A 23,390-nucleotide genomic window follows, 5' to 3' on the forward strand; every position below is an offset into this window, starting at 1 on the left:
CTGACCAGAAAACACATTTATATAGATCCACAGTCGATGCATGTTGATGATCCTGTGCCCATTGCAATTGTAATTCATAATGTTGTTGTTATCAACATGGAAACTCTTAGGAGTCCACATGTCAACTATTAGGAGTCTAAATGTCATAGAGCCCCACATTAAATAACATGCGCTGAATGGTGTGCTCCGAAGCACTTGTGCCTGCACCAGCATTGTACTTTGTCATCAGATCTGCCACAGATCACCGCATATCCTGCTTTATAGACTGGCGAGGCCTTCAACCACTGCATTCTATGATGAAGCATCGATATTGTAATATCTGCGCCTATATTTTATTCAAAATAATATTCACAACAGCATTATAAGTGCATTGTGACTGAACTTTGATCCTATTCTCGTAATACTAACAAAAAGGACTTCTTCATTAATAAAATAATAAATAATTATTGTCAATGACATAATTTAATATTTTGTAAAAAATTGTATCTCAGACAATACCCGTGTAAAAAGATAATGAAAATGTTAATCTTTTGTTATCTATGATTTTGCAGAAAAATCCTTCTTGTTGTTCGAACTACTGTACTCCTAGGATGTGACTGATGCCTCATAACACAGATGTCTGTAAAAAAGTGTACTAAAATATTGTTAGGTTGCTAACCGATATTTGAAACTAGAGTTTATATGTTATGAAATGCATCTTCTTTGTTTGGAGTTTTATTTCATTGTAATTCTTGTTTATGTACACTATGTGATCAAGAGCATCTGGACACCCCCAAATTATATGTTTTTCATAATAGGTGCATTGTGCTGCCACCTACTGCCAGGTACTCCTTATCAGCGACCTCAGTAGTCAGACATCGTGAGAGAGCAGAATGGGGCATGCCGCGGAACTCACGGACTTCGAATGTGGTCAGGTGATTGGGTGTCACTTGTGTCATATGTTTGTATGCGAATTTCCACACTCCTAAACATCCCCAGGTCCACTGTTTCCTATGTGATAGTGAAGTGGAAAGGTGAAGGGACATATACAACACAAAAGCATACAGGCTGACCTTCTGTTGACTGACAGGCCGCCGACAGTTGAAGAGTGTCGTAATGTGTAATAGGCAGACATCTATCCAGACCATCACACAGGAATTCCAAACTGCATCAGGATCCGCTGAAAGTACTATGACAGTTAGGTGGGAGCTAACGGATTTCATGGTTGAGTGGCTGCTCATAAGCCACACATCACACTGGTAAATGCCAAACGACGCCTCACTTGGTGTAAGGAGAGTAAACATTGGACAATTAAACAGTGGAAAAACGTTGTGTGGAGTGATGGATCACGGTACACAATGTGGCAATCCGATGGCAGGGTGTGGGTATGGCGAATGCCCGGTGAACGTCATCTGTTAGTGTGTGTAGTGCCAACAGTAAAATTTGGAGGTGGTGGTGTTATGGTGTGGTCATGATTTTCATGGAGGGGGCTTGCACCCCTTGTTGTATTGCATGGCACTATCACAGCACAGGCCTACATTGATGTTTTAAGCACTTTCTTGCTTCCCACTGTTGAAGAGCAATTTTGGGATGGCGATTGCATCTTTCAACAAGACTGAGCACCAGTTCATAATGCACAGCCTGTGGTGGAGTGGTTACATGACAATAACATCCATGTAATGGACTGGCCTGCACAGAGTCCTGACCTGAATCCTACAGAACACCTTTGGGATGTTTTGGAACGCCATCTTCATGCCAGACCTCACCGACCGACATCGATACCTCTTCTGAGAGCTGCACTCCATGAAGAATGGTATGCCATTCCCCAAGAAACCTTCCAGCACCTGCCTGCGAGGGTGGAAGCTGTCATCAAGGTTAAGGGTAGGCCAACACCGTACTGAATTCCAGCATTACCGATGGAGGGCGCCACAAACTAGTAAGTCATTTTCAGCCAGGTATCCAGATACTTTGGATCACATAGTGTACATGTTAAGTTTTCTGCTCAGCTACCAAAGAGCGCAGCTATTAGCGCTATTGATCTACAGCACAGTCTATTGGTAAATGGTGAATATTAATGTATCTTGTAACATTGAGAAATATTTTCAAATGTTAATGCATATAGTGAAGGTGAGAAAAGATTTAATATACATTATTTATTACGAGTAAAAAACAGCCTGAAGCAGAATCGACAAGTAATTGCCTTACGTTAGCTGCCATCTTAGTGAAATATTGTAGTGACAGTTTTAAATTGATTTTCTATAGAGACTTAAATGTTGTTAGTTATAACGGCAATAATAATTGTGTACTAGTGGCCAAGGACCCACTCTGTGGCAATAAATTCCAGTTAGACTGTGAATACATCGAACTTTTATGAATGCAAACAGCATCTTACGTGATATAAATTCTTATCTGCTGATGTATAGGTGCTCACAACAGCAGCAGCAGCAGCAGCAGCATGTGAACAACCAGCCAGCTCTGGCATTTCCGATATGCTCATTCCCAGGTGCCAGGTCATAACAACCTGTCCTTTGAACGTAAGTTCCCCAATCATACTCTAGAACAGTTCATAATGCGAGAAAACCTCCATGGTATACAGTCACTGTCAGGAAACTTCTAAAGAAACAGAGATTGCTGCACAATAGGTGTAAAACAAAGCGTAGGGCTATAGATAGAGAGATTCTGAATGAAACGCATTTGGCTGTCAAGAGAGCAATGCTTGACGCCTTCAGTGAATACCGTAGCAGGCTAATGTCAAATGATCTTTCACAAAATCCGAAGAAATTCTGGTGGTATGTAAAGGCTGTTAGTGGCACCAGAGTTTGTGTCCAGTCCCTTTAATGAGGCAGAAACTGAGATTGAGGGTAGCAAAAGCAAAAGCTGGAATTCTTAATGCCTTTTTGAAATGTTCCTTTACAAAGGAAATCCCAGGGGAATTGCCCCAATGTAATCCTCATGCCTCTGAAAACACAAATGAAATAAGTATTAGTAGCACTGGTGTTGAGAAACAACTCAAATTGTTAAAACTGAACAAAGCTCCAGGGCCCAATGGAATCCCTATCAGATTCTTTACGGAATTTGCAGCTGAGTTAGCTGCGCTTCTAATTTTAATCTATCATAGATCCCTCGAACGAAAAATCATTCCCAGTTCTTGGAAAAAGCACAGGTCACACCTGTCTACAAGAAGGGTAGTAGAAGTGATCCACAAAACTACTGTCCAATATCCTTGACATCAATTTGTTGTAGAATCTTTGAATATATTCTGAGCTCAAACATAGTGAGGTATCTTGAACAGAATGATCTCTTCAATGCCAACCAGCATGGGTTCCGAAAACATCGATCATGTGAAACCCAACGCGGACTTTTCAAACGATGGAAAATCCAGAATTAATGTAACAATATTATGAAAAGGATAGTTGCTACATACCATATAGGGGAGTTGCTGAGTCACACACAGGCACAACAAAAAGACTGGTAGAAAGTGAACTTTCAGCCAACAAGACTTTAATCAGAAATAGACCAAACACACACACACACACACACACACACACACACACACACACGATCTCAGTCTCTGGCTGCTGAGACCAGCAGGTGTGAGATTACCTATAGCTAGAGAAAAAGACTTTGGAATTACTGGTGTAGTGACTGATGACTTTAGATTGTTTTGTGTGTACATATGACCAAGTGGCAAGATTAGCATCTGTCTGAAAAACTGGCAAACGTACTCATGAACCATATGGATCTTGCCATTGGTGGGGAAGCTTACGTGCCTTAGCAATACAGATAGCCATACCATAGATGCAACTACAACACACGGGTATCTGTTGAGAGGCCAGACAAACATGTGGTATCTGAAGAGCAGCAACAGCCTTTTCAGTAGTTGCAAGGGCAACAGTCTGGATGATTGACTGATCTGGTCTTGTAACATTAACCAAAATGGCCTTGCTGTGCTGGTACTGCGAACAGCTGAAAGCAAGGGGAAACTACAGCTGTAATTTTCCCCGAGGGCACGCAGCTTTACTGTATGGTTAAGTAATGATGCGTCCTCTTGGGTAAAATATTCTGGAGTTAAAACCGTCCTCCATTCGGATCTCTGGGCAGGGACTACTCACGAGGAAATCGTTATCAAGAGAAAGAAAACATATCCTACAGATCGAAGTGTGGAATGTCAGATCCCTTAATCGGGCAGGTAGGTTAAAAAATTTAAAAAGGGAAATGGATAGGTTAAAGTTAGATATAGTGGGAATTAGTGTAGTTATAGGGCAGGAGGAACAATACTTCTAGTCACGTGAATACAGGGTTATAGAAACAAAATGAAGTAGGGGTGATGCAGGAGTAGGTTTAATAATGAATAAAAAAATAGGAGAACGGGTAAGCTACTACAAACAGCATAGTGAATGCATTATTGTAGCAAAGATAGACACAAAGCCCACCCCTACTACAGTAGTACAAGTTCATATGCCAACTAGCTCTGCAGATGATGGATAGATTGAAGAAATGTATGATGCAATAAAAGAAATTATTCATATAGTTAAGGGAGATGAAAAATTAATAGTCATGGGGGACTGGAATTCAATAGTAGGAAAAGAAGAGAAGGAAAAGTAGTAGATGAATATGGACTAGGGGTAAGGAATAAAAGAGGATGCTGCCTGTTAGAATTTTGCACAGAGCATAACTTAGTCATAGCTAACATTTGGTTTAAGAATCGTGAAAGAAGGCTGTATATGTGAAAGAGGCCTGGAGATACTGGAAGATTTCAGATAGATTATATAATGGTAAGACAGAGATATGGGAACCAGGTTTTAAATTGTAAAACATTTCCAGGGGTAGATGTGGACTCATACCACAATTTATTGGTTCTGAACTGTAAATTAAAACTGAAGAAACTGCAAAAAGGTATGAATTTAAGGAGATGGGACCAGAACAAACAAAGAACTGGAGGTTGTTGAGAGTTTCAGAGAGAGCATTAGGGAACAACTGATAAGTACAGGGGAAAGAAATACAGTTGAAGAAGAATGGGTAGCTTTGAGGGATGAAATAGGGAAGGCAGCAGAGGATCAAGTAGATAAAAAGATGAGGGCTAGTGGAAACCCTTGGGTAACAGAAGAGAGATAGAATTCAATTGATGAAAGGAGAAAATATAAAAATGCAGTAAATGAAGTAGGCAAAAAGGAATACAAACATCTCAAAAATGAGATCGACAGGAAGTGCAAAATGGCTAAGCAAGAATGGCTAGAGCACAACTGTAAGGCTGTAGAGGCATATATCAATATGGGTAAGATAGATACTGCCTACAGGAAAATTAGAGAGACCTTTGGAGAAAAGAGAACCACCTGTATGAATATCAAGAGCTCAGATGGAAAACCAATCCTAAGCAAAGAGGGGAAAGCAGAAAGGTGGAGGGAGTATATGGAGAGTCTATACAAAGGCTATGTACTTGAAGGCAATATTATGGAAATTGAAGAGGACATGGATTAAGATGAAGTGGGAGATACGATACTGCATGACTAATTTGACAGAGCACTGAAAGACCTAAGTCGAAAAAAGGGGCCTGGAGTAGACAACATTCCATTAGGACTACTGATAGCCTTGGAAGAACCAGCCATGCCAAAACTCTACCATCTGATGAGCAAGATGTGAGAAACAGAAGAAATACTCTCAGACTTCAAGAAGAATATAATTATCCCAACCCCAAAACAAGCAGATGTCAACAGGTGTGAAAATTCCCAAACTGTCAGTTTAATAAGTCATGGCTGCAAAATACTAACACGAATCCTTTACAGAAGAATGGAAATACTGGTAGAAGCTGACCTCAGGGAAGATCAGTTTGGATTCCGTAGAAATGTTGGAACACTTGAGGCGATACTGATCCTACGACTTACCTTAGAAGACAGATTAAGGAAAGGCAAACCTATGTCCTAGCATTTGTAGCCTTACAGAAAGCTTTTGACAATGTTGACTGGAATACTCTCTTTCAAATTCTCAAGGTGGCAGGGGGTAAAATACAGGGAGTGAAAGGCTATTTATAATTTGTACAGAAACCAGACTGCAGTTATAAGAGTTGAGGGGCATGAAAGGGAAGCTGTGGTTAAGAAGGGAGTAAGACAGGCTTGTAGCCTATCCCTGATGTTATTCAATCTGTATATTGAGCAGGCAGTAAAGGAAACAACAGAAAAATTTGGAGTAGGAATTAAAATCCATGGAGAAGAAATAAAAACTTTGAGGTTTGCCGATGACATTGTAATTCTGTCTCAGACAACAAAGGACATGGAAGAGCAGTTGAACATAATGGACAGGGTCTTGAAAGAAGGATATAAGATGAACATCAACAACAGCAAAATGAGGGTAATGGAATGTAGTCTAATTAAATCAGGTGTTGCTGAGGGGATTAGATTAGGAAATGAGACACTTGAAGTAGCCAATGATTTTTGCTATTTGGGGAGCAAAATCACTGATGATGGTTGAAGTAGAAAGGATATAAAATGTAGACTGGATATGGCAAAGAAAGTGTTTCTAAAGAAGAGAAATTTGTTAACATTGAGTATAGATTTAAGTGTCAGGATGTTATTTCCAAAAGTATTTGTATGGAGTGTAGCCATGTATGGAAGTGAAACATGGACAATAAATAGTTTAGACAAGAAGAGAATAGAAGTTTTCAAAATGTGGTGCTACAGAAGAATGCTGAAGATTAGAGGAGTAGGTCACGTATGTAATCAGGAGGTACTGATTAGAATTTGGGAGAAGATGAGTTTGTGGCACAACTTGACTAAAAGAAGGGATCAGTTGGTATGACACATTCTGAGGCATCAAGTGAGGGAAGTGTGGAGGGTAAAAATCATAAAGGAAACCAAGAGATGAATACACTACGCAGATTCAGAAGGATGTAGGTTGCAGTAATTACTCGAGGATGAAGCAGCTTGCACAGGATAGAGTAGCATGGAGAGTTGCATCAAACCAGTCTCAGGACTGAAGACCACAACAACACTAAGAATGAATATGAAGAAAAACATTGTTATATGTGTAGAATTCAATCCTGACATGGGAAAAGAATCAAAACCAAGACAAGATTTTGAAGAATTTTTAATACAATGCAGTATGGAGGCAACATCATCTGCACAAACAAGAGTGACTTCCCAGTGTCAGACAGATATTGACATCATCATTACAAATAGTAGGTCTAACTATGAGTTACATGTAGTCCAAACAGAAATATCTGATCATCATGGTCAGCTGATGTGCTTCTGCAGAAGTAAGGACATACTATCTGAAAAAGAAAAACAGTAAACAAAATATTAACATCTTTAGAACTATATTAAGCAGGGAAACTTGGAATGAAACCCTACAGATGCAGAATGTAAGTGAAAAATATGATTCATTACAGCAATTAAATATCATTTTAATGTAACATTCCCCAAAGTAAAGAGACAAGAAACGATTCATGATCATATAAAGTGGATTACCAGTGAAATAATAGAACTGTGAAGGAAACTGCAGGATGTGAGATGTAGGGGTGAAGCTGAAAATTATAAAATGCTACAAAAGAAATACAGAAAAATAATACAAAAGGCAAAATCCAGAGCAATTAATGCAAAATCCAGAGCAATTAATGCAGAGCAATTAATACGACCCCAAGAAGAAAAAGGCTGCTTAAAATGCAATTAATGGTGCAAGACAGAAAAAAGCTGAATCAAACAAAGAAACAGATACCAGGCCAATGAAAATAAACAACACAGTGGTTACAGATGGTAGAGAAATAGCTAACATACTCAATGACAACTATATAAATGTGGTAGAGAACTTAAAACTGGAAAGAAATAGTCCACAAAAGATGGGTATTAAGTCATCACAAAAATCAAGCAGATCCATGATCTTGAAACTAGTCACAGAAGACAAACTGAGAAAAACTAAACAGAAACTGTAGTCCAAGAAATCAGCTGGTGATGATGAAATATTGTATCATGTAATAAAGCAAGTAAATGAGCAAATAATTTCACCATTGCTGGACATATCAAACAGCTCTCTCAGCGATGGAATTTTTCCAGAAAAACTGAAGATATGAAGGGTGGTACCAGAATACAAGAAAGGGGATAAGGACGACCCCAACAACTACAGGCCAGTTTCGCTGCTACTAGGCTTCTCAAAAATCCTGGAAATGCTTATGTATAATAGACTAGTTGATTATCTGGACAAATACAAGTCTCATACCATCAATGCACAGTTTCTGAAAGATTAGATGTACAGAATCAGCATTTGCCAGTCTGACAGAATACATTATACAGTCCTTAGATGAAAAACTTGTATCTGCAATGTTTCTGGATCTCGTCAAAGCATTCGACACTATTGACCATGAAACACTGCTAAGAAAATTGGAAAACTATGGTATTCGAGGGCAAGCAGGGAAGTGGATAAAATCATACCTATGTGGCCGGGAGTAGTGTGTATCAATAGGGGATGCAGATCAGTCAGAAACCAAACCACCAAATATGGAGTGCCACAGGAATCAGTAATTTGACCATTGCTGTTTATTTTGTTTGTTAATGACTTACGTTTTGAAGAGAACGAGAAGAAAATTTATATGCAGATGACTTGACAGTACTGAACAATGGCGAAACTGTGGCACAGCTTGAGAGAAGAGCATACGTATCTACAAACACCACAGCTCAATGGCTCCTGGAAAATGGACTTGTTATAAACCTAAGAAAGTGGTCAAAAATAAAGAGAAGGCTGTGCAAATGGGTTTAGAGGTGGATAAAATGAGACTAGAAGAAGCAGAATCCACTAGAATCTTAGTTATTACTGTGGATAACAAGCTGAAATGGGAACAACATATTAATTCTGTCTGTAAGAAACTCAGCTCCATCATATTTATAAAGAGGCAGCTAGCACAGTATGCACACAAACAGCTTCTATGCACAGTATACCATGGACTCTTCAAACCATACCTGCAGCATAGAGGGGTAGTATGGAGAAACTCAAACATTCAAGAAATAAAAAGGGTGTTCACATTACAAAAAAATGCAGTCAGAATCACGTTAAGAAGAAAGATTTCTGAAACATGCAATAACTGCTTCAAAAGACCTTGCATCCTTCTACATATATAAAACTATACTGTATGTCACAAAAGATAGTGCAGAGTGGATTACAAATGCTAGTATATACACCCATAACCACACAGAGGTAGAATGACATATGAAGCATACTCCACCGACCGACAATGCTTGAAACAAGGACCCCATTACCTGGGTATCAAATCACTAAGAAGATTGCCTAAAAAAGTGTGTGACAACGTACATGACAGTATGTTTTCAAAGAATCTAAAAGACTATCTAGTGGAAAAGAAATTTTACAGTGTTGATAAGTACTGCTGACATTAAATTTGTAAATATTGTTAACTATAATCAACGATGTTAGAATAGTTAGGAAATATGTGATAATGAAGGTTCTTGTATTTTTGACATGTCTTGTATTACATGTACATTCAGTGTACACCAAGTAATCCTACAGGGTCGAATAAAATTCATTTCATTTCGTGTTGGGCAGCATGCTCGGCAATAGAGAGGTACAGCTGTTTCTTGGCCACAGCTTGCCGGTGGCCACTCTTGAGGACAGACAGCTTGTTGGTTGTCATTCCTATGTAGGAAGCAGCACAGTGGTTGTACCCTTGTAGATCACATGATTGGTTTCACAGGTAGCCCTGCCTTTGATGCGATAGGTGGTGGTTGTGCCCGGACTGAAGTAAGTGGTGGTTGGAGGATGTATGGGACAGGTCTTGCACCTAGGTCTGTTACAGGGGTATGAGCCATGAGGCAAGGTGTTGGCAGCAGGGGTTGTGTAGGGATGGATGAGTATATTGCGTACGTTTGATGGACAGCAGAATACCACTGTGGGAGGGGTGGGGAGGATAGTGGGCAGGAAATTTCTCATTTCAAGACACAACGACAGGTAGTTAAAAAACTGGCAGAGAATTTAATTCAGTTGCTACAGCCCTGAGAGGTACCGAGTTATGAGGGGAATGCTCCTCTGTGGCCAGAAAGTGGGACTTTGGGAGGTGGTGGGTGACGAGAGATCTGTCTTTGTACAAGTTTGGGAGGGTAATTACAGTGTTTGAAGGCCTCAGTGAGACCTTCAGTATATTTCGAGAAGGACTGCTTGTCACTACAGATGTGATGGCCATGTTAGGCTGTATGGATGGGACCTCTTGGTATGGAATGGGTGGCAGCCATTGAAGTGGAGGTACTGCAGCCATCTTTGAGGTGGAGGTCACCATAAAGGAAAGTGGCTTGTTGAGTTGGGTAGGACCAGATGGAGCGAAGTGGGAGGTGTTGAGGTCTTCGCCCTTGATCCAGATCATGAAGATGTTACCAATGAATCTGAACCACGTGAGGGATTTGGAATTCTGGTTCTTTAGGAAGGATCCCTTTAGATGGCCCATGAATAGGTTGGCACAGGGTGGTGCCATTTGGATGCCCATAGCCATACCCCAGATTTGTTTGTAAGTAATGCCTTCGAGGGGGAAGTAATTGTGGGTGAGCATATAGTGGGTCATGGTGACTAGGAAGGAGGTTGTATATTTGTAATCCATCGGGTATTAGGAAAGATAGTGTTCAATAGCAGTAAGGTCTTGGGCATTAGGGATGTTAGTGTAAAGGGAGGTGGCATCAACAGTGACGAGCTGGGTACCATGTGGTAGAGAAACAGGAACTGTGGAGAGTCAGTGGAGGAAATCTCTGTATAGGAGGATAGGTTGTGGGTATAAGGCTGAAGGTGTTGGTCTACGAGAACAGAGATTTTCTCAATGGAGGCACAGTAACCAGCCACAGCAGGGCGTTCTGAGTGGTTGGTTTTATGGATTTTAGGGAGTGTTAGGGGTGAGGAGAGAGATGGACTCTGGCAAGAGTTTCTGGGATGGGCCTAACAATCTGAGGAGAGACTGGAGGTCCTGCTAGATTTATGGAATGGGATCATTGTGGCAGGATTTGTAGGTCAATTAATCTGACAGCTGGCAGAGTCCTTCCATCAGATAATCCTCTTGGTTCAAAACCACTGTGGTGGAGCCTTTGTCAGCAGGTAGGATTATAAGGTTAGCATCTGTTTTTAGGTGGAGGCTTCTGGTTCTTTCTGTGGTTGTGAGTTGAGGGATTCAGGGAATAATGGTGAGGCAAGGTTCAAAGTTATGAAATTCTGGAGAGTTTACTGGGGATGATTTGGGGGTAGTGGGTGTGGATTGCTGTTGGATTGAGGAGTGAATTTAGTCAGACAAGGATCATCATTGGTCTTTATTGAATCTGATTGGTAGGGTTGGTGGCGAAAAAGTGTTTCCACTGTAGGGACCGGGAGAAGGAAAGGAGGTCTTTAACAAGTCCTGAATGATTAAATTTGGGAGTGGGGCAAAAGGTGAGGCCCTGCAGAAAGGTCTGATATTTCTTCAGAACTAAGGCTTTTTGAGGAAAGATTCATGACTGCGTTCCAGGTCTGTTTAGGTTCTGGATTTTGTACAGTAGTGGGAGGGAGTTTTTGAGGGTGGGATAGGTCTGTGATGCAGAGTTTGACAGCTATGAAGGGATGTGGAGAAGGTTTGGAGGTGGTTGTAGAGGTGGTGAAAAGTGGTAGTCCAAGGTGCGAGAGGGAAATGAACAGGGTGGAGAATTTTTTGAGGTGGCGGTGTGCATGTTGCTCTAGTTTCTGCAGGGCAAGAGTTTCACTGTGTGATATGGGATCCAGGAATTTGGCATTGCATAGCAGGAGAATTGTACAGATGGAGAAGGAGGTATTGCAAGGAGGTTTGTGCCTGATTGATATGATTTTGCAGGACTATGTAGGTGAGAGTTAAGGATTGGTGGAATTGGAACAGATGGAGATCATTGTAGAAGGAAGGGTAGCAGCCAGAGATGGGTAATTTGATGGTAAGGTCATTTGGGGGTGGGGATTCCATGAGCCAAGCCATGATGCAGGAACAGTATGTGGGACTGGATTCTGGCTAGGGCTAAGGAAACTTTTCTGAATCGACGTAGATGTAATGAGTAAGGGTCCATGGTGGAGGATAAAAATGCATAAAAATATGTGTATAACATAGAAATACATCAGGAAAAGTTCACAAAAATACTCACAAACACATGGGAAAGGATGAACCAGATGAAGTAAGGGGAGACAAGATGAAATCTGAGGGCATAAGCCAACAGTGAAAGGCAAAAACCAACTGAAATTCGTGTGAAGACCAATGAGATCAAAGAAAAAATAAATAAAAAGATTGTAATGTGGGTTGCAGGTCTGTGTGTGGATAAGTGTGACGAAGGGGGATGGCAGATGTGACTAGATTTGGTGAAGCGGTAGGTGCAAACTGGAATAGAGAGGAGAAAGGATGGGGGTGAGGAGCAGTTGGTAGGATGAGATACAAGTTTGTGATCCACAGGAAGGTACAGGAAATAACACACAAAAATACATGAGTGACATAGGGAGAGTAATCAATTTGAAGGTTTAGGAGTAATGATATCAGTGGGAGTAACATGGGACATGAGATGCTGCATCCACAATAAGTGCAGTCTTGTAACTATCTGTTGTGTGCAGCCGAGATGGTTGGTACAGTGTGGCTTGTAAGTAGAGCATGCCATGCGGTTGGTAAGGTGACAAGAGAAATACAGGAAAGAAGTGCAGATGCTGAGTATAGTAATGCATAGGAAAATAATAATAATGGAAAACTGCACTGGTTTACAGAATGGAAGAAAAGCTGCCAGGCAAAATCAAACAATGCAAAATCCACGATGTAACAATCTTATGAAAAGGATAGTTGCTACTCACAATACAGCGAAGATGCTGAGTCGTAGACAGGCACAACAAAAAGACTGTCAAAAAGTGAGCTTCCAGCCAACAAGCCCTTCATCAGAAATACACACACACACACACACACACACACACACACACACACATACACAACTCACAGACAGTCTCTGGCTGCTGAGGCCAAGCTGCAAGCAGCAATGCATGATAGGAGAAGCAGCCATGTGGTGGGGGTAAGGACGAGGCTGGGGTGGAAAGAGAAACGGATAGCAGGATGAGGGTGGAGAATGGTAAAGTGCTGGCTGCTTGTTAGCAGGGATGAGGTGGAGTGAGGGTAAGGCAGGTGTAGTCAGGAGGTTAGATGGAGGGCAAAGTGGGGGTGGGAGGGGGGGAGGGGGATAGCGGAAAAGTACAAAAATGAAAAGACTGTGTGTGAGTTGGTGGAATAGAGGGCTGTGTAGTGCTGGAATGGGAACAGGGAAAGGGCTGTATGTGTAGGACAGTGTCTAATGAAGGTTGAGGCCAGGAGGGTTATGGAAATGTAGGCTATATTGCAGGGAGAATTCCCACGTCCCTTTACACTAACACCTCTAATGCCCCTGGCCTTACCGCTATTGAACACTTCCTTTCCCAATGGCGAATGGTTTCAGAGCCTTCAACCTCCTTCCTAATTGCCATGACCAACTGTATCCTCACCCACAATTACTACTTCTTTGAAGGTTTACCTAAAAACAAATCTGGCGCACAGCTATGGGCATCCGCATGGTGCCATCCTATGCCAACCTATTTGTGGATCATCTGGAGGAATCCATCCTAAAGACACAGAATCTCAAACCCATCATCTGGTTCAAATTCATTGATAACATCTTTGAAATCTGGATCGAGGGTGAAGACACCCTATCCACATTCCTCTAGAACCTCAACATCATCTCCCCCATTTGCTTCACCTGGCCCTCCTCAACCTAATGAGCCACCTTCCTTGATTTTGGCCTCCACCTCAATGATGGCTACATCAGTGCTTCTGTCCATATCAACCCTACTAACCACCAGCAATATCTCCACTTTGACAACTGCCACCCAGTCCATACCAAGAAGTCCCTTTTACGCAGTCTAGCCAATCATGGCAGTCACATCTGTAGCAAAGAGTGGTCTCTCTCAAAATATATCGATACTCTCACTGAGGACTTCACCATAGACCATAATTACCCTCCCAACAATGAGCAAAAACAGACCTTCAGTGCCTTATCTCTCCAGTCACATACCATCTCCCAAAGTCCCACCATCCAGACACAGAGGAGCATTCCCCTCGTGACTCAGTAGCATCCAGCATTGGAGCAACTGTATCACATTCTCTGCCAGGGTTTTGACTACCTTGTGTTGCGGCATGAAATGAGGAATGTCCTACCCTCTGTCCTTCCCACCCTCCCACAGTGGTATTCAGCTGCCCACCAAACCTACACTGAACCCTCATCCATCCCTACATATTCCTGCCTCCAAACCATTGCCTCATGGCTGATATCCCTGTAATAGACGTAGATGCAAGACCTGTCCCATACTTCCTACCACACTGCCTACTCCAGTCCAGTTACAAGCATCACCCATCTCATTAAAGGAAGGACTATCTGTGAAACCAGTCAAGTGGTCTACAAGCTAAGGTGCAGCCACAATGCTACATTCAACATGGACGTGACGACCAACTAGCTGTCTCTCCACATGAACGGCCACCGTCAAACTGTGGCCAAGAAACAGCCGGACCACCTCGTTGCTGAGCATGCTGCCCAAGACAATGTTCTTCATTTCAATGGCTGCTTCACAGCCTGTGCCATCTTGATCCTTCCCATCAACACCAGCTTTTCTAAACTGTGCAGGTAGGAACACTCCCTGCAATATATACTACGTTTCTGTAATGCTCCTGGCCTCAACCTTCGTTAGCCATTGTCCTAGCCATCTAGCCCATTCCCTGTTCACATTCCAGCACTACACAGCCCTCTATTCCACTAATGCACCCACTGTCTTTTTATTTCTCTCCTCAACCCCCCCCCCCCCCCTCTCCCCATCACAGCTCCCGATTGCACCTAGTTGCCCTACCCTCTCTCCACCTTGTTACTGTATGCTCCCACAAGCAGCCCTTTGACCTCACCCTTCCCACCCCAACCTCCCAACCTCCTCCTTACTCCCACCATCCACTTGCTTCTCCCATCATGCAATTGTGCACTGCTGCTCGCAGCCTCACCTCAGCAGACTGTGGTCACGTGTGTGTGTGTGCGTGTGTGTGTGTGTGTGTGTGTGTAAGTTGGCTATTTCTGAAGAAGGCTTTGTTTACCGAAAGCTCACTTTCTGACAGTCCTTTTCTTGTGCCTGCTTGTGACTCAGCATCTCTGCCATATGGTGAGTAGCAGCTATCCTTTTTTATAGTATTGTTACATTCCAACTCGCACTTTTCTCACATGACATACTGAAAACTTTCATCAAAGCAATCAGGTAGGTGCAGTATTTCTTGGACTCAATACACCACCTACATTTAGTATCATAAGGGGTATCAAATGTATCAAATTGAGGACTTTTTGGTAGGGAGAACACAGCATATTATCAAGGATAGAGTCATCGTCAGATGTTGGGGTAACTTCAGTGTGCCCACAGGAAGTGTGTTGGGCCCTTGTTGTTCATGCTGTATATTAATGACTACAGACAATAGTAAAAGTAACCTCAGACTTTCTGCAAATGATTCAGTTATCTATGAGGAAGTACTGTTTGAAAGAAGCTGCATAAATATTCAGTCAGATCTTGATAAGATTTCAGAGTTGTGGAAAGATTGGCAACTTTCTTTAAATGTTCAGAACTGTAAAACTGTGCACTTCACAAAAAAAGAACATAGTATCCTATGACTATAATAACAATGAGTTGTCGCAGGAAATGACCAACTCGTACAAATACCTGGGTATAATACTTTTTAGGTATAAGAAATAGAATGATCACATAGGCTCAGTTGTGGGTAAAGCAGGTGGTAGACTTAGGTGTACTGGCAGAATACTGGGGAAGTGCAATCAGTCTACAAAAGGAGATAGCTTACAAATCACTCATGCAACCAGTTCTAGAATATTGCTCAAGCATGTGGGACCCATACCAAACAGGAATAACAGGGAATACTGAAGATATATGGAGACGGGCAGCACGAATGGCCACAGGTTTGTTTGATCTGTGGAAGAATGCCACAGAGATACTGAAGGAACTGAACTGGAAAATATTTGAAGAGAGACATAAACTATCCCAAGAAAGTCTATTAACAGAGTTTCAAGAACCGGCTTTAAATGATGACTCTAGGAAAATACTAAAAAACCCCTGCGTATCGCTCACATACAGATCGTGAGGATAAGATTAGAATAATTACTGCACATACAGAGAGAGGCATTCAGTCAATCATTCTTCCCACACTCCATACATGAACAGAATGGGAAGAAACTCCAGTAACTGGTACAATGGGAAATAACTTTCACCATGCACCTCATGGTGATTTGCAGAATATAAATGTAGGTCTAGATGTAGATGGGCTATCAATTGCATACCTTAAGAAATATGAGCACTTTTTCATCTTCGCTGCTGTGAAAAACATCTCTTCTATGGAACAAGTGCTCATAGCTCTTAAGGTATGCATTTTAGAGTCTGCATTTATTAGACTTTTTTGCTTTGAATGATCATTCCTCTCAAATCCCTAAATGTCAACCATTTCTCTTGGGTCATGCTATATACATTTAATATGAGTATCAGTGTTAACCAGGATTTGTCCGTCTCCTTAGCTGAGTGGGCAGTGTAGATGGCTGCCATATGGAGGAGCCAGGTTCGATTCCCGATACTGTCAAGGATTTTTCCTTGGTAAGAGGACTGGTACATGGTGCACTCAGCCTTGTGAAGCCAACTGAGGAGCTACTTGACCGGTTAGTAGTGGCTCCACAGTCTGGAAAGTCTGCAAAACGGCTGTGAGAGCTGTGTGCTGACTACATACCCCTCAATACCGCATTCACATACCCCAAGGCAGAGGATGACACGGTTACTGTTAGACATCCCTTGGGCCATTGTGGCCTGCAAGGAGCTCGTTAATTGGGATTTACATATCCAGCTCCAAACATTCTAACTAAGGGAGTAATGACTAATAAAGTACTCTTTTTTTTTAAAAAAAAAATATATATCTGTGGATTTCCATTTTCCTGCCTGATGTTTGCCAGCAACTTGGTTAAGAATTTTGTACTAGAATATAAAACTCCATTCTGATTCCTGGGCTGGTGTGCAAAGTCTATATGGAATTTATCTTGATTTATATTACAAGATATTTCACTTACAACACCTGGAGAAACCCTCAGTTCACACGACAGATTTCCGTATGTCGCTGGGCCCAGTCCTCAGACAGTAACATGATGCGTGTGCCTCCTATTCTGTGCAATTGAGTGTATGGGTGTTTCCTATTGAGCTTTTTGTCAAGTTGCCATTTGCTACAGTATACACAAAGGATCACCGAGCGAGGTGGCGCAGTGGTTAGCACACTGGACTCGCATTCGGGAGGACGGCGGTTCAATCCCGTCTCCAGCCGTGATTTCCCTAAATCGTTTCAGGCAAATGCCGGGATGGTTCCTTTGAAAGGGCACAGCCGATTTCCTTCCCAATCCTTCCCTAACCCGAGCTTGCGCTCCGTCTCTAATGACCTCGTTGTCGACCACCACCACAAAGGATCAACGAGTGTTTCTTGTGTTTAACTATGTGAAAACAAAATCATACGTGCAATGTTGGCTTGCATTCATACGAAAATTTCATAGTGTGCACTCCCTCAGTGGTTCAACAGTACAGAGAATATTCAAGAAATTTCAAGGGACTGCATCCATGTTAGACAAATGAAGGTATAGAGAACCCAGTACTCTAACTGAAAATAAATTACATGAGTTAGGAGTCTGAGAAAATTATTGTGCCATTTAGCACTTCAGACTGGTGTTAGTATCATCTGCTTATGGAGCTGTGCACAAACTCAAGTTGGAGCCATAGAAAATAACAGTAGTTTACCAGCTGACTAACTCAGATACTGTTGCTCGACATCAGTATTGCAATCGGCTGTTAGTCTGTGCATGATGGAGAACAATATGGCTGCATTTGTCTCAGGGTTCATAAACTCACTGTTAAGTTTATCCATCTTCTGGTACCAAATGTAGAGTATACGGGCACTTCTGACACCAATTGTAAATGTATACAGCGTTTGGGAAAGGGGGGAGGCGGTTGTTACATGTGCCTCGTGATGACAGGGTGCAGGAGGTTGAGCAGTCAGGGTTAGAGAGCGGGCATCCAGGGTTGCCATTAAATATCAAAACAGGAAATTAGGTACAATAATGAGGATGTGTTTCAATGTATGATGTACAAGGGGTGTGCCTCGGGTCGGAAGTTACCAGGTCTAGGCCAGTCTAGGAGGTCAAACAATTAATTGAAATGGGCAACGGAATGGGAAGCGGTTCATATTAACTTACGTTTGTGGCCCGTCGTGAAAAGCAGAACCAGAGGCTCTGCCTTCCAAAAAGACGTCTGTTCTGCTCAAGGTCTAGATCACAAGAGGGAAAAGCAACTGTGTTCCACTCTGCAGAACACTCCAGCGTCCACACATGTGATCGGTATCCTGCGCATGCTATTGGATAAAATCAATGGTGTGAATTCGCTAGCAGTTTCAGCAGAGACCTCAGGGCGTCTCCTGTCAGCAGCTTTAACTGAACAGAACTGCCTCGGTTTTGAAAGACAAGTGACTTGTGTCACGTAGACACGGCGTGAATTACTCTGGGAGAAAACTTGTAAAGATTCCTCTGGGCCTTTGAAATATTTTTTTTTAAACTAATTCCCTAAAATATTCCTTGACTGGCTGCCATCCTGTACATTTCTTCCCCCTTCAAGAGAAGTGGTGACAAACGTTGTTTACAAAAGGGCGTCGATCACTCCCCGGAAAGACGGTTTGCCATAGTAAAGGCCTTAATACTATGGGAGGGACGTGTTGCAATTGTTTTCATTTTCTGTAACTGGGAGGGGACTTGCATATAGTCAAGTTTATCAATTTTCATGAGTTATGAAAATAGTAAAATATTAACTGTTCATATTTTGTGCAGAAATACATGTCTTCTGTAATGATCGAAATCATCACTGTCCATATAATCAAGTCTTAAGACAAATGAGCTTCACAAAATAAGAATGAACTATCATGGTTTCTGTTAGTTTGAGAGAAAAAATCTACTATTATAACAAAATATTTAATTCTATGGTAATCAAAATATTTGGGTAAAAAATAGAATAAATTGACTTACTGCAGAACATTAACAACTAGCTTGGGCTACAACTGGGTTAAGTACATTTAAAGAAGAATGATAACAAATATAAAATCTTAGTAGATCCTCCGTGTATTAGTTACAGGTAATGGTTATATAAAGTTCCACGGGCTACAACATATACTGACAAAACACTGAAATTGAGGATGAAATCAGGGGACTGTCATATGACATAAAATAAGCTTGTGAAACAAAGTTACAGGCATGGAGAACACGCAAGCAAAACTCAACAAAAGATATTTAAAATGTGTGTCCACAGTGACAGAACAGCCAATAATATTCTCATCCTATTCATAAAACTTCATATAAAAGAAGGGAAAGAATGTAGTGAGTTTATAATCAGTTCACAAATACGAAAAGATTCACAGCTAGAATGTGGTTCTGTGGGACAGAAGAGCACGCAGTGCTTGTAAACAAAGTTTTGACTGATGGGAGAAGAGCATGTGGCTTGTCCAGCAGGGAAGTGTGACGTCGACAAACTTTAATGGTGCTTCTCTCTAGTGGGTGATGGAGGGGGTATTATCTGTGGAATAACGCACTTCTTGCGAGAGGGGAAAGAATGGGGAGGTAAATGCAAGGGATGAGGAAGAGCAGGAGAGGTGAAGGGGAAGTGGCAGTGTTACTTCCAGCACTTGGCACAGCAAACAACATTTAAGAATGCTCGGTTAAGATAATTAGTACAATACTTGCATAAATTGTTAAACAGATATTAGACTACAGAGTGCATCTCTGTGACAATTTACAGCAAACACAAAATTCATAAAACGCTGAAGTAACAGGGTGAGCTATGGAAAAAGGGGCGTGAACTACTGCAACATTGTACAATGAAAACTTTTATTTGTTTGGGTGGAAGTCTCTTGCTAACTAAATTCTCAAGAAGGTAGTGCGTTACTGCGCTTGAGCGGTGAACGTCATGTCATGGGTGCTAATCATCAACAAACTGGTGCTTATTCAGTGGGAGCTTCCATCTTGTAACATCATGGGTGTGTTTGTTTGAATAAACAAATGGGTGCCTCTCATTTCCTAAATGCACGGTGGGGCACTGTACCCCCATGGTAACAGTGTCGATTTCCATGCTCGCTCATAACATCTTCACTTCATTAATAAATTACTTCGTAAGAAGTAGGATGAATAATAACGAAACTTGTGTTTGTCTGGGTAAACTCTCTATCTCGCTTCCCGCTCTAAAGTGAGAGGGTAGCGCACTTCTCAACTTCAGGGACGCATTCAATTCTTCTCTGTTGAGTAGATAACTCGGGTGCTTCATTTAGAAAGAATTTCCATGAAAATGCATATTGTAGTGGGCATTTTAAGGGTTTACGGAGGGTGGTATGGTGGTACTATACTTTGGAGGAGGCTCGGAAGTGCAAAGCGCCACCAAACTAAATGGCGGTGCATGGGAAGACACCCCTTTAACGGCGCACTTCGTTATTGTGGTGTGTTTCCGCTTCACATTCCATCAGCTGGAGGTCGCTTGCTTCCAAACTCCATTCGGAATTATAGTGTGGTCAGTGGGCATGACAGTGAGAAACTCACAATCAGTTTTAATCTTAGGCAGCTTGAAAGAAAACAGGAAATAAATGCTTCTAAAACAACAGTAGAATTGGCTCATCTGCAAAGCAGTGGAACAGTGTAGTATTAGTTGCAAAAGTTAGATGAGAATTCAAAGTATCACAAGAACAAGAAAAGGCAAGTAGAATGGACAATGCTAGGTTTGACAACAAAACAAAACGTTCAACGACATAGGCTGGTAAAAAGTAGCGTTGTAGAAAAACTTTAGTAGGGTAGACTTGATGCGTTCTTTCGAAAGGCAAAACAAAATCATTGTCAATAAGGGAGATCTAAAAGTGAAATACAGTACAACACAAAAATTCTGCAACAAAGCTGAATAATACAAACAGCTTAATATCATCAAGTAACAAATGCTTATACAGTAGTTGGGAGAGGTACCTTTAAACGCTTAATACAGTCCATACATGGTCACTCAAAACGTATACAATAAATGGCTTATAAATCAAATTAAAATTATATTTAATTATACAGGCAAGACGAAGAATAGGGAGAGAAGTGGTAACATTTGGGGCATGACTGGCTTATCGCAAGGCGACAGCTGTGCCAGTCCGCGTGTTTGCGTCATGCAGTCTCTGGTTATAGTAAGTGTTCACTGGGAACATAATTTGCAATTTAGACAACTAAAAACATTGTCTCAACTGGAAACTCGCTGCATGGTAAAGTAAATCATGGCTAACGGTTTTTCTCTGACCTCGGGGTGATGGCATAAAACAGACCACTTAGCATCACTTCAAACAACACACACAGGACCTCGTGCCTGCTCACAAATCAATTTACAGGGGTAAAACAAATCAATTCTCTTTCATCATCAACAAAACTTCACTGCCCTCTGGGGATTAATAGCCAGAAGCCATCTCGTAGCTTCGTGCATTGAGTTAACCAATCGAGGAACTACCACTTATGGAAACCTCTGCTCGAGGTCAGGATTACAAGAGAGAGAAGCAACTGTGTTCTGCTCCACAGAACCCTCCAGTGTCCACACATGTAATTGGTATACTGTGCACCCTATTGGATAAAATCAATGGCGTGAATTCACTAGCAGTTTCAGCAGAGGTCTCAGGTTGTCTCCTGTCAGCAGCTTTAACTGGAGAAACTGCCTTGGTTTTGAAAGACAAGCAACTTGTGTCACGTAGACATGGCGTGAATTACTCTGGGAGAAAATTTGTAAAGATTCCACTGGCCGTTTGGAATTTTTTTTTTTTTTTTTTTAGCGGACTCCCTAAAATATTCCTTGACTGGCTGCCATTCTGTACATCACAGAATGAACGACACTGGAGTTCAAAAAATCATCATCAGTTACACCAACAGCCTCTGCATGATGTGAAGACAGAAGTTTGGTGTGCAGTTAGTGCAAGACAAATTATTGGACCAGTCTCTTTCCACGAAACAATAACTTCTGACGCATACGTGAACAGTATGCTGGACCCTTGTTTTAGAGAACTAGTGTCGAACAAAAAGACCTACAGTTATTTCATGCAGGAGACTGCAGGACCACACATTGCAATTTGGGGCATGTTAAAAGATAAGCTATACACAAACAATTATCATACACTTGAAGAGTTAGAATAAGGGTTCAGCTATTCATTTCCCAAATTTTGGCAGCCAAAATTTGTTGACTGTTTGGTAATGTGTTCTGTAGGTGTCAGCTGCTCTTTCCATATAGGGACATCGTGTTCAGCAATTGCTATAAATAAAGATAAGCTTAATTTGGTCAGATTGCATCACGGCTCAGGGGAAGCATACAAAGCCGTCTTGCGGCAGATACAGTGTGCAAAAGCCAATATACCTGCCATTTAAGCTGTGGGCATCCTCCAGGTGTTGTACGCGAAACATGCTGTATTATAGTAGTGAATTTCATAGCAACCATGGCATCCGATCATGAAACCCTTCACTGAGTGAATTTCACCGTTCATTCACCCTTATGAGTAAATATATTTACATTTGAATAAAAACTCCAAGGTACTAAAACTTACTGCTTGCCATTTTAGTAGTAATATTTTGTTGACATTAGCTGCACTGCTCCAAAAGATTACCCTTAGAGCAGTATTGAGTGAAAGTGTGCTATGTTTAGTACAGCAAAAATGTGATATATATAGTAGCAGTCACATTGCTGGGGCACTAGTCTGATATTTGGGACTATGGCAATTCGAATCCCCACCAACCATCCGTATTTATGTTTCCACATCACACTAGGCAAATGCTGGGATGTTTCCTTTGAAAGGACATGGCCAACTTCCTACCTTTCATTCCAGTTGAGAGCTTGTGTTCCATCTCTAATGACCTCATCATCAATGAAACAGTAACACTGAACTACTTTCCTCTTTGTATGCAGATAAATGCAGTGAGAGTGTTTTTTAAGAGCAAACCATACATATTGAGCTTGTTTGTTAATTTATCAACTTCTTGATGCCAACTAATTGAGCGTTATATATCTGGATACGTAGAAATTCCCCACACCAACCTTCATTTAATATGTGATCATTGAGCTATATGTCTGATACCTGCAATTCATTTTTATTTGTTTGGAACTGAATAACATGACATTTTGTTATTGAAAGGGAAATTTATTGAGGATGAGTACATTTTATCTGAGGGCCTCAGTAACCTGCTGCGCCTTTGCAATATGAATTTTTGTAAGCTCATAAATTAAATTGTTGTCTGTGAACCAGTTGCAAGCTTGTTCCATTATTCTCCTGCCTGTATCTCGTATGGGTATTTTTTTGG

Source organism: Schistocerca cancellata, chromosome 3 (assembly GCF_023864275.1).
Source record: "Schistocerca cancellata isolate TAMUIC-IGC-003103 chromosome 3, iqSchCanc2.1, whole genome shotgun sequence".
Lineage (NCBI taxonomy): Eukaryota > Metazoa > Arthropoda > Insecta > Orthoptera > Acrididae > Schistocerca > Schistocerca cancellata.